Below are 10,599 nucleotides of genomic sequence, written 5' to 3'. Positions count from 1 at the left end.
GCCTTCACGACTGACATTATCAAAAGCTTTGAGCAAATCTATGAATGCAGTATAGAGATTTGAAGTTTGCTCTCTACATTTCTCTTGGAGTTGGCGGACTGCAAAGATTATGTCAACCGTACCTCTATCCTGCCTGGAGCCACATTGACTCTCTGGAAGTAGACCAGTTTCTAGGTGGTGTTGTAGTCTATTTAATAGCACCCTAGCCAGAATCTTGCCAGCCATGCATAGAAGGGATATGTCACGAGCGTTATCGCATTATTGCCTATTTCCCTTTCTCTTGTAGAGGTGAATGATGGGGTGTTAACATTAACTGGTTCAATCTAGAGTCTAGACCAATCGTTATAATGACCTCAACACTGACCTGCGAAATCGCAACCTGTGTAGACCAGTTGCTCATTGCCCCATCATAGGTTGCGTCGTCAGAAACAGGTGACATGCAATGGGGAAATAGTCATTTAGGAGATTAAAGTGTTAGGGGATGTCTTGTGATATCCAAAAATATATTGATTTAAAAACCACGGAAGTCAAGAAAACACTTTATTTCTTCATTATTATTATTATAATTTTTTTTTCAAAAGTTACAACAATATAAATGACCTGTAAATCTTTCCTGTAGATATAACTATAGCCTTGCAACTGGTTCAAACTTGATCACAACGCGTTTTCCTATTCAAATCCATTTGGATGTCGTTTATTTACGAAATAAACGATGTTAATCTGTCGCTTCCGGCTAATTGTTTTTTTTATAGATGCCAAGGTTAACTTAGACAATGATAGCCTCGTAGAATCGACAGGTGATAAGATGCTGTTTTTTTTACCGCAACTGAACGCTGTTTGAAACCAAGAATGTCATGTCAAGAGCTTGGATGGTAATTGGTATCATATAGATGCCGGGAATTCCGAGAAAGCTTCGAAACTATTGAGTAACAAGTCACAAGTCCTATTTCATGGGAACTAATCTGGATTGCGAAGCTGGAGGTGACAAGGAAATCCACGATCACGGGCCCCCCTCAGGCCTGGGGTGGTTGCCTCACTTGCTACTCCCTAGGGCCGCTACTGAGTCTGGGAGACCAAAGCAAACACGGAGAAGATCGGTTGACCAAGAATCAAAGATGGCAGGATGGATATGGACCCAGCTGGGAGGAATCGCTCAGAGTCAGATGACACTGTTTCGGTCCTATGCTCCACTGGGAGTCAATAGAATTAAGTATGTAATCTCTCTCTCTCTCTCTCTCTCTCTCTCTCTCTCTCTCTCTATATATATATATATATATATATATATTGTGATGTTGCTAGTTCAGGCTGTCTTGAAGTCAACCAATTACTCTGCAATCGTTTGGGTGTAATTGTTCGGGTGTATTACGTGTAGTTGACCAACAACACAAACAAGAACTGGCACATCGATTGTAACAGGTGAAGAGATGTAGTCAACGATGATGAACAAGTTAATATATATTTATTATGATAAAAGGCCACAGTAGAAGTCTCTGTCACTAAACACGTCGTTACCCTGGAATGTTCTAACGCTAACTGATTTTCCGGTCTCTAACCCAACATATCCCAAACGTCACTAGTCCCGTTCAATATGCGTCTACTATGGTGCGTCGCTAAATAACTAAAATAACTAACCTATATAAATAAGGTGTCTAACAGATTCCTCCCCCCTTTGAAAAAAAAAATATGTCAATATTTTTCCACTACTGTCAAGTCTTACAAGGGCATTTTCAATTTAAGGGGAAGACCACAAACATAAAATCTTGACATCTTCTTCTTGACATCTTCATCTTGACTTGACAGTTCCTCATATACATGTCAATGTTCATAACAGTTCATAACATTCCAAAATCATCTTCATTGTTACACAGTTCATCATGGAGGAAAATGTGGCATCTTATGGGCATGTCCTACACATCTCAAATGTTCTTCACTGGCAGTAATCTGATAAAATACAATATTTCAAAAAAACAATTATAAACTTTATTTACACATTCAATACATTTTTTCTTACCACCCTTTTATACGCTTTTGTCCATTTTTCTTTTATACTCACCCTTTTCCATAGAACTAACTTTCATCAATGATATATGAAATGATTCACACAAAAAAAAATATCCATACTTACTTTTAAATGCTTAACATCAACTTTACTTATCTCCCCTTTTCATAACATATAAATGGTGTCAATATATTAATATATATTACATAATCAATATACTCATAGTTTATTTACAAACTTATTTCATTTCAATGTCATTCTAGACAATAAATCAGCTACAATATTCATAGATCCACTAATAGCTTTCACTTCAAATTTATACTCCTGTAGTGCTAAGAACCATCTATAAACACGACTGTTTTTCATGCTCTTTTGCTGTATATACTGAATAGGTTTATGATCAGTTAATAATATGAATTTCCTTCCTATTAAATAGCTCTCTAGCTTAGTAATTACCCATATTACAGCTAAGGCTTCTCTTTCAATGACACTATATTTTTTCTCTGCCTCTGATAATTTTCTGCTTACATATAATATAGGATGTAAGTTATCATAGTTCTGCATTAAACAACCACCAATAGCATTACCAGATGCATCAGTTGTGACATAAAATATTTTGTCTTTATCAGGTAGTCTTAATATTAGTTCATGACTAAAAACATCTTTAATTCTGTCAATAGCTTTCACACATTCCTCATTACAAACTACTTTTTGAGGTTTTCCTTTTTTAAGTAAGTCATTTAGTGGATTCACTATTTCTGCTAAGTTTTTTATAAACTTTCTGTAATAATTTACTATTCCCAATATACTTTTAATTTGTCTTTTTGTTGTAGGTATTTCAATATTAAGTACTTTCTTTATGTTATCTTCAATAGGGCTAATCATGTTGTTATTTACTTTATGTCCTAAGAAAATTATTTCCTCCAATCCTATTTCTACTTTTTCTGCTTGAATTGTAAGTCCACTTTCTTTTATTATTTTGAATACTTCTTTTACATCTACCAAATGTTCCTCCCAACTATTATTAAAAATACATATGTCATCTAAATAGCAAATAACATTTTCTTTGTTTCCAATTATCATGTTCATCATTCTATTAAATGTGGCAGGTGCATTTACTAATCCAAAACTCATATAATTCCATTGAAAAATACCATATGGTGTTACAAATGCTGTGTAAGGTTTTGCATTTTCTGTTAAAGGTATTTGCCAATAACCTTTAGTTAAATCCAATTTAGTAAAAAATTTTGCTCCATTTAATTTATGTAAAATATCCTCTATATTTGGCATTGGATATGGGTCAAATTCTGTGATGTTGTTAAGTTTCCTATAATCAATACATAACCTTATATCTCCATTCTTCTTTTTGGCTATCACAATTGGTGAAGCATAAGGAGATGTTGATGGCTCAATTATACCTGATTCTAGTAAATTGTCTATTTCTTTCTTTACTTTGTCTTGTAAATGTAGCGGTATTCTATATGGCTTAAGCTTGATAGGTTTTGAGTCTGTTACTTTAATGTCATGTTTAATAATATTAGTTTTTCCTGGTATACTGGAAAAAATTTCTTTGTATTCTTGTATTATTTTAGTTATATCTTTTGACTTTTCCTTAGTTAAATTATTAAGATTAATCTTTTGCCAAGTTTGATTCTCTTTTGTTTCTATTACAGGTATTTCCTTAATATCATTTTCATTGTGATTTTCATTTGTTATTATCATCAAGCATTCTTCTTTTTCTGAAAATGTATTTTCTATTTCCTCCTGAATGTTTTGTATTAACTCATCTTCTCTATCATGATACAGTTTCAAATTATTTATGTGATATGTTTTAATTTTCCCATTTATTTCAATTTGATAATTCACATCATTAATTTGTTTTATCACCTTAAATGGACCTTTCCATTGTTTACCAATTTTATTTTTCAGGTCATTTATCAATATTAATACATTGTTTCCTACTTCTAGTGTTTTCAATTGTCTTTTCTTATTTAGATTCTCATGAGTACTTTGTTTGTACTTCTTATTGTTGTTATATGCTTGAGTCCATATTTCTTTCAATTCTGTTGTGATTGTTGTTTCACTGTCATTATTTAATTTATTCTCATTGTCTATTAGATTTTCTTTAAAAACATCTAATTCATCTCTGGGTTTTCTTCCATGTATTATTTCATATGGTGAAAATTGTGTTGCTTCATGGATGTTGTTTCTATGAGCAAATAGTACATAGTTAATGTAATGATCCCACTTGTTCTGATTATTCTGAATTATTTTTGTTAGTGATCTTTTTAATGAACCACCATATCGTTCACATAACCCGTTACTCGCCGGGTGGTAAACCGAAGAGTATATGTGTTGTATATTGTATTGTTTAGTCCATTTCTTAAATTGTTCTGACTTAAACTGAGATCCCTGATCACTCAATATAATTTTAGGTATACCATGTCTTGTAATTACTTTTTGAGTTATGGCATTAATGATATTCTCTGCACTTGTATTTGATAATGGAATTGCCTCTGGGTATCTACTAAACATGTCTATTACTGTTAGAATGTATTTGTTATTATTTTCAGTTTGAATTAAAGGACCTATTAAATCAATAGATACTTTCTGAAATGGTGCTGTAGGTTCATCCATTTCTTGAATAGGTGCTTTATTCACTAGACTTTTGTTAGATCTCTTTTGACATATGTCACATGAGTTTATGTATTTGTTGATTGTTGCTTTCATTTTGGGCCAAAATACTTGTTTTGACAAATTCCTATAACATTTCTTTACTCCCCTATGTGCTGCTAAATTATTATCATGTGTCATGATTAAAACATCTTTCCAATATTTCTGTGGTAAGACAAGTTGTTTTATTTTCTTGTTATCATTACTTGTTTGTCTAAACAATATTTTATTCTCTATACAAAATTTCTCCATTGGATTATTATTGTTTTTATCTGATATTCTTGAATAAATTTTCCCAATAATATTGTCATTCATTTGTTCTAATGCAAATGTGGGTGTTGTTTCTTTTTCACTTTGAGATATTTGTGTTTCCAGACTATTTTGTGTTTCATTTTCTATCTCACTTTCCTTAACATCTGTATTTTCTATTTGTATTACATTACTGGTTTCTTTTTCTTCATCCTTACTTATTACATTTATTGTATTTTCCTGTTTCTCATCTTGTTTATCCATTGATCTTGTTATTACCATACTTGTTATATTTTGTGTTTCTATGTTTCCATGATTTTGTCTTATGTTTTTGTATTTGTTTTGCCAGTCTTCTAATTCTTTTCTTGAACATTCTTTAACTCCTTTTATGTTTCCTACTAACATATCATATCTCATTTCTGGTATTGCAATGCCATCACAATAACCAGTGAAAAATGGAGTTTCAATGTATACCCTTATAGCTTTAAATTCCCTTACAGTGCCATCTGCTAATTCTACTTTCTTAGTAAATCCTTTATACCAATGAGGTTTGACAAATTTAGTTTTTACTGCCAAAGTGTTACAACCTGAATCCCTGATTAATTCCACCGGAATTCTATCTACAAACCCTGGGTACACTGCAAAATTGTTCCTATTTCCTTCCATGAAATATATCCTATCTGTACCTTTATTTTTGTATTCCCTACTGTAACTTCTATTTCTATAATTTCCCCTGTCATTCCTATCTCTACTCCTATATCTACTGTTATTTTGTTCATTGTATCTATTTCTACTTCCAGACCTACTATTCCCTCTTCTACAGTTAGCTGCTATATGACCTTTTCCTTGACATTTAAAACAGGTTATTTCACTATATTTTCTATTTCCACTATTTGATCTGTTTCTATTTCTACTTCTATCAACATTTTCTCTGGTGTATCCTATTAAATCTACTTTGCTCTTATCCCTATCAGAAAATGGTTTATTTGGATAGGCATTTTTGTATACTCTCATTATTTCTGTTATTTCATCTATAGTTTTTGGGTTTCTTTCTCTAATAAAAGATTGTAACTGAGGATCACATTTATTTACAAAGTTGTCCACTAGAATAAAATTTTTTAATCCCTCATAAGAGCTATTCACTTTTTCTAATTTTACCCACTTATTGAAAAAATCCTTTTCCATATTAATAGTAGTTTGGGGTTCTATTTCTAATGATGGTATATTGTCAAAATATTTCTTTCTAAAAGTTGTAGCATTATGACCATAGGCATTCAATAATTCTCTTTTTAAAACTTGATAGCTATCATCAATATGATGGTCATGATTTTGGCATATTGTTAGAGCTTGACCATGAACAAAGTCTATCAGTATTTCAGACCATTCCTCTTCAGGCATATTAAATGTAGACATTTTTGCCTCATATCTTTTCAAAAAATCACCAATGTCATCCTTCTGTTCATCAAAACTTTGTATCTTTCTCTTTAGCCATGTTTGTGAATTAGGGTTGTCTCTTTGAGTGGTATAATTATTTGAGTTATTTGTGTTATTTCCTTGTTCAGTTTGAGCTCTGACTTGTGCTGCATCCAGTCTCATCTTCTCCATTTTAGCTTCATGTTCTCGGTCCTCTTTTTGCTTCTCATATTCTTCCTTTCTGATCCTATCTTGTCTCTCTATCTCTTGTCTTTGACGTTCCGTTTCCTCCTTCACAACTTGCTGTACATAAGCTGCTAAGTCCTTTCCTTTTAACTCCATGGCCTTTCCATCCTGCATAGCTGTTTCCTTAACCTCCTTAAGGTCCACATATGATGATGTAGCCATTGTGTTTTATATTTTATATATATTTTTACTTAGCCTATATTAGTTATGGCTATACTTTAAACTTATTTTATATTTAAGTTTTTCCACACTTTTATACAAATTTTAAATGGTATGTCTCTATCTATAGATTTAGTAAATGTGTAAATCTAGTCTGAGTTATTATGGTTATATTCAAATCTGTATATTAGGTCCAGTATTACACACAAATTTAAATCTAGTATATTATAGTATGTATAATAATACTATTTAGATCTATAGTTATCAAGAGCACTATGACTTTTAGATCTAGTATGAATAACTATTATCACTTTTAAAATCTGGTATGACTGAAGTCACAGTGAAGTGTCTAGAGTAAATTCAAAGACTGTCTAGAGTCTAGATCTAGAGTAGATTATGGTTCTATTTCACCATACGAAACAAATATGTGTATACAGTGTCAAATATATCTTCAACAAGATATATATATCTAGAATGTACTACCTTCATTCATCTTCAACTTAATAATATTTAAGTAGAGTCTAGATAATTAAATTGTACCAAAGAGATGTACAACAATTTGCAGATCTAAATTTAGCCAGACGATAGTGTTTGACTACATAGCCAGTTTCGGCATTATTCTCATGGCAAAATCATATTTGATTTTAACCGCTCAAACTAAAAATTATTTTAGTCTGATTCACAATGAAAGAATCCTACCCGCACTTTCTATCATTAAGTGAAAAAAAAATACAGATCTAATTAAATTAATAAAAATAAATAATTTAAAATAATATAAACAAATGAAATAATTAAAATGAGACTATCGCTATGGGTTGGGATATGACAATATGGCACACAATGATGACGTCACGAAGTAACCAGGCAACAACGGATATGACGTTTACACAAACAAAACAAATTACAATCCTAAACGTATAATATAGCTTTTCATCTAAATTACGTCTTCTACCCCGACGGGTTTTAAGGCGCACCACCTGATTTTACTCAGGCTAACGTACCAAATTTAGACAAAATCTATTTCTAAGGGCAATCTAAACATATACTAATAAGAAAAATGGCACTTAGCTTTTGATAAGAAAGATCCCTTTGTTCGGACTCCCGAATATGCTAGATCACAACAAATTCCACTGCCTCTCTTCCAGTTCTGACTCTGTTCTCCGGTGCTACCAGTATCCCACGTAATGCCACAGATGTCCTGATATGCCGCAGCAAAATGTTCCAGTTCCTTCGACGACTGTTGATGACCGTATGTGTAGTTCCGACGACTTTGTGTACACAGTTACTGACGAATAGGTTAACGGTTCTTCTGGCGATGACTTGACTTGTGTAGATGACTACTGACAAATAACAGTCTCTTGACGGCAACTTGATCTGGACGACTGACGAATAATGAATTTCTTGACGATGACTTGATCTGGGCTGACGAATAACGGCTTTCTTGACGATGACTTGATCTGGGCTGACGAATAACGACTTTCTTGACGATGACTTGATCTGGGCTGACGAATAACGGTTCTCTAAAATAGTTCACTGCTTCTGCTGCTACTCTGGTAGTACGACGAAGTTTGCTGTTGTACTCTGCTTCACTAGACCAAACTGTCCAATGTAGACTAGGTGAGACCAAGGTCACCTCCGACGACGTTCCGTTAGACGATTAACGGTTTTCAACGAAATTAAGTGGATGTAGCTATTTCCACAACTTCACTATCAGCACGTCTAGATAACGTCTAGACCGACGAATACTAAATATATCAATGTTCAGTACTGATAAAGATTACTTCACTAACCTTCCAAAGGTTAAACACAGTGACCGTTATAAACGTGGCAAGCAACCGGTTCAATGAGCAAACTGCTCCACAAGAATCTCTCCAAGGGTAAGACGACAGAGCGATTTCGATTTAGTTAGCTACCAAACTTGTAGTACTCACAATACTTCTGACAGCGGGCAAACTGTCCTTCTCGAAACTGACGAGGTAAAACTTGATACTCAATGTGGCTCCTATGACGAAGAAAAAAAATATGTCCAACAGGTTCACTAACGATCTCTCACCCGTTATGAACGAACGGTTTCTCTGGTTGTAGGTCGATTCAGCATATGAAGATCAGGCTTTGATAATATACTGGTTAAGTAGACCAGACGTTGCGATGATTACTGCCCTGACGAAGGTCACCCTGAGTTAACGGCTCGTTGAACGTGCGATCAAACAGGCGATGACTGTATGTAGATCTAGAACAAAGTCACTCTGCGATGCTGCTGTGTTCAGCCGTACTCCGATGAAATCTTATAACTTCGAGTGCACGACCCTCACCTGAGTAAACGTTCTGCTTCGAGGTCCGGTACGATGTTCGGCTTCGAGGTTCGGCTTCGAGGTTCGGGGTCGCCACTGTGATGTTGCTAGTTCAGGCTGTCTTGAAGTCAACCAATTACTCTGCAATCGTTTGGGTGTAATTGTTCGGGTGTATTACGTGTAGTTGACCAACAACACAAACAAGAACTGGCACATCGATTGTAACAGGTGAAGAGATGTAGTCAACGATGATGAACAAGTTAATATATATTTATTATGATAAAAGGCCACAGTAGAAGTCTCTGTCACTAAACACGTCGTTACCCTGGAATGTTCTAACGCTAACTGATTTTCCGGTCTCTAACCCAACATATCCCAAACGTCACTAGTCCCGTTCAATATGCGTCTACTATGGTGCGTCGCTAAATAACTAAAATAACTAACCTATATAAATAAGGTGTCTAACAATATATATATATAATTCTCTTCATGGCTCAAGAGTTTGGACACCAAGCAAAGATCACTCTTATATTTCTGCAAGCCAGACGGACTAGAGTTACCCCACGTAATTTTAGAGGTGAAAAAAAAGAGGGGTTGGGGGAGACAAGTAGTATTCACCCGTCATTAAATAGCAGGGCCGGACTTAATCAATATGACCAAGAAGTCATGGAAAGAGAACAAGTAATCTACTTTGTATTCACCCGTCACTTAATAGCAGGGCCGGACTTAACCATTGTAGGGCCCAATGTGAAACGGATTTCGAGGGGCCCAGTTTGGGTAGGGATACGGATAACAAGTGAAAATTAAGAGTTTGTATTAGAAAATATATTCGTATATTCGTCTATGCATTTTATTCATTCGTTACTACGCACATAATTACTACACGAGCCTTGCGTGTAGCAAAGTCATACAGTACATCATAAGAATTCTGTTTCCTACATAGATCAATAGCAAGAATTACCAAATGTTTCAATCTTTCTTTGAGAATTGTTGACATCAAGTAATTCTTCATTAGTCTGAGGCGCGAAAAGCTTCTTTCACTAGATTCCAAAATTACGGGTATTGCATAATGCCGTTTTTTTTATCGCGCGTAGGAGTGGCGTTTTCCATATTGAATGACACCCCAAAATGACAATTTTTGTCTAAATGTTCAGGACATTTGTATGTGTTTTTCTCAAGATTTTAATAATTTCCGGATATTTCCAGGACTTTTTCGTATATTTTGCAATTTCAGGAGATTTCCAGGAGCTCCTGGTAAATTGACAGGAGGACGCGGGGAATCTGTTATAATGGTTTAATTTAATCATTTATACACCTAGAATTAGCGCGGGTCCTATGAAAATGCGGGTCCTAAGGCCGACCCTGCAAAATAGCGGCGTATGCTACGCCGCCGGTTGGCTAGTATAATTGAATGATCTAAGTACGTAATATAATTGAATGATCTAAGTACGTAATGTAATTGAAAGATCTAAGTACGTAATGTAATTGAATGATCTAAGAACGTAATATAATTGAATGATCTAAGTACGTAATATTATTCTCTAATCTAAGCTCTGCTCACTTTAAATG

At 34.2% G+C, this 10,599-nt stretch overlaps 1 long non-coding RNA gene across 1 annotated transcript; it reads right to left on the bottom strand.

Moving 5' to 3' along the window:
* Positions 1 to 1,444: 1,444 nt before the first annotated feature.
* On the bottom strand, positions 1,445 to 9,504 carry LOC129923149 (uncharacterized). Its single transcript, XR_008775098.1, has 2 exons — positions 7,223 to 9,504; positions 1,445 to 1,941 (listed from the first exon to the last, which is right to left on the bottom strand). It is a non-coding gene; the product is annotated as an uncharacterized LOC129923149 (long non-coding RNA).
* Positions 9,505 to 10,599: the final 1,095 nt, after the last annotated feature.

Source organism: Biomphalaria glabrata, chromosome 1 (assembly GCF_947242115.1).
Source record: "Biomphalaria glabrata chromosome 1, xgBioGlab47.1, whole genome shotgun sequence".
In the NCBI taxonomy this organism is placed as follows: Eukaryota; Metazoa; Mollusca; class Gastropoda; family Planorbidae; genus Biomphalaria; species Biomphalaria glabrata.
Note: the sequence above shows the minus strand (reverse complement) of the source record. Positions and strands in the feature narration are given on the sequence as shown.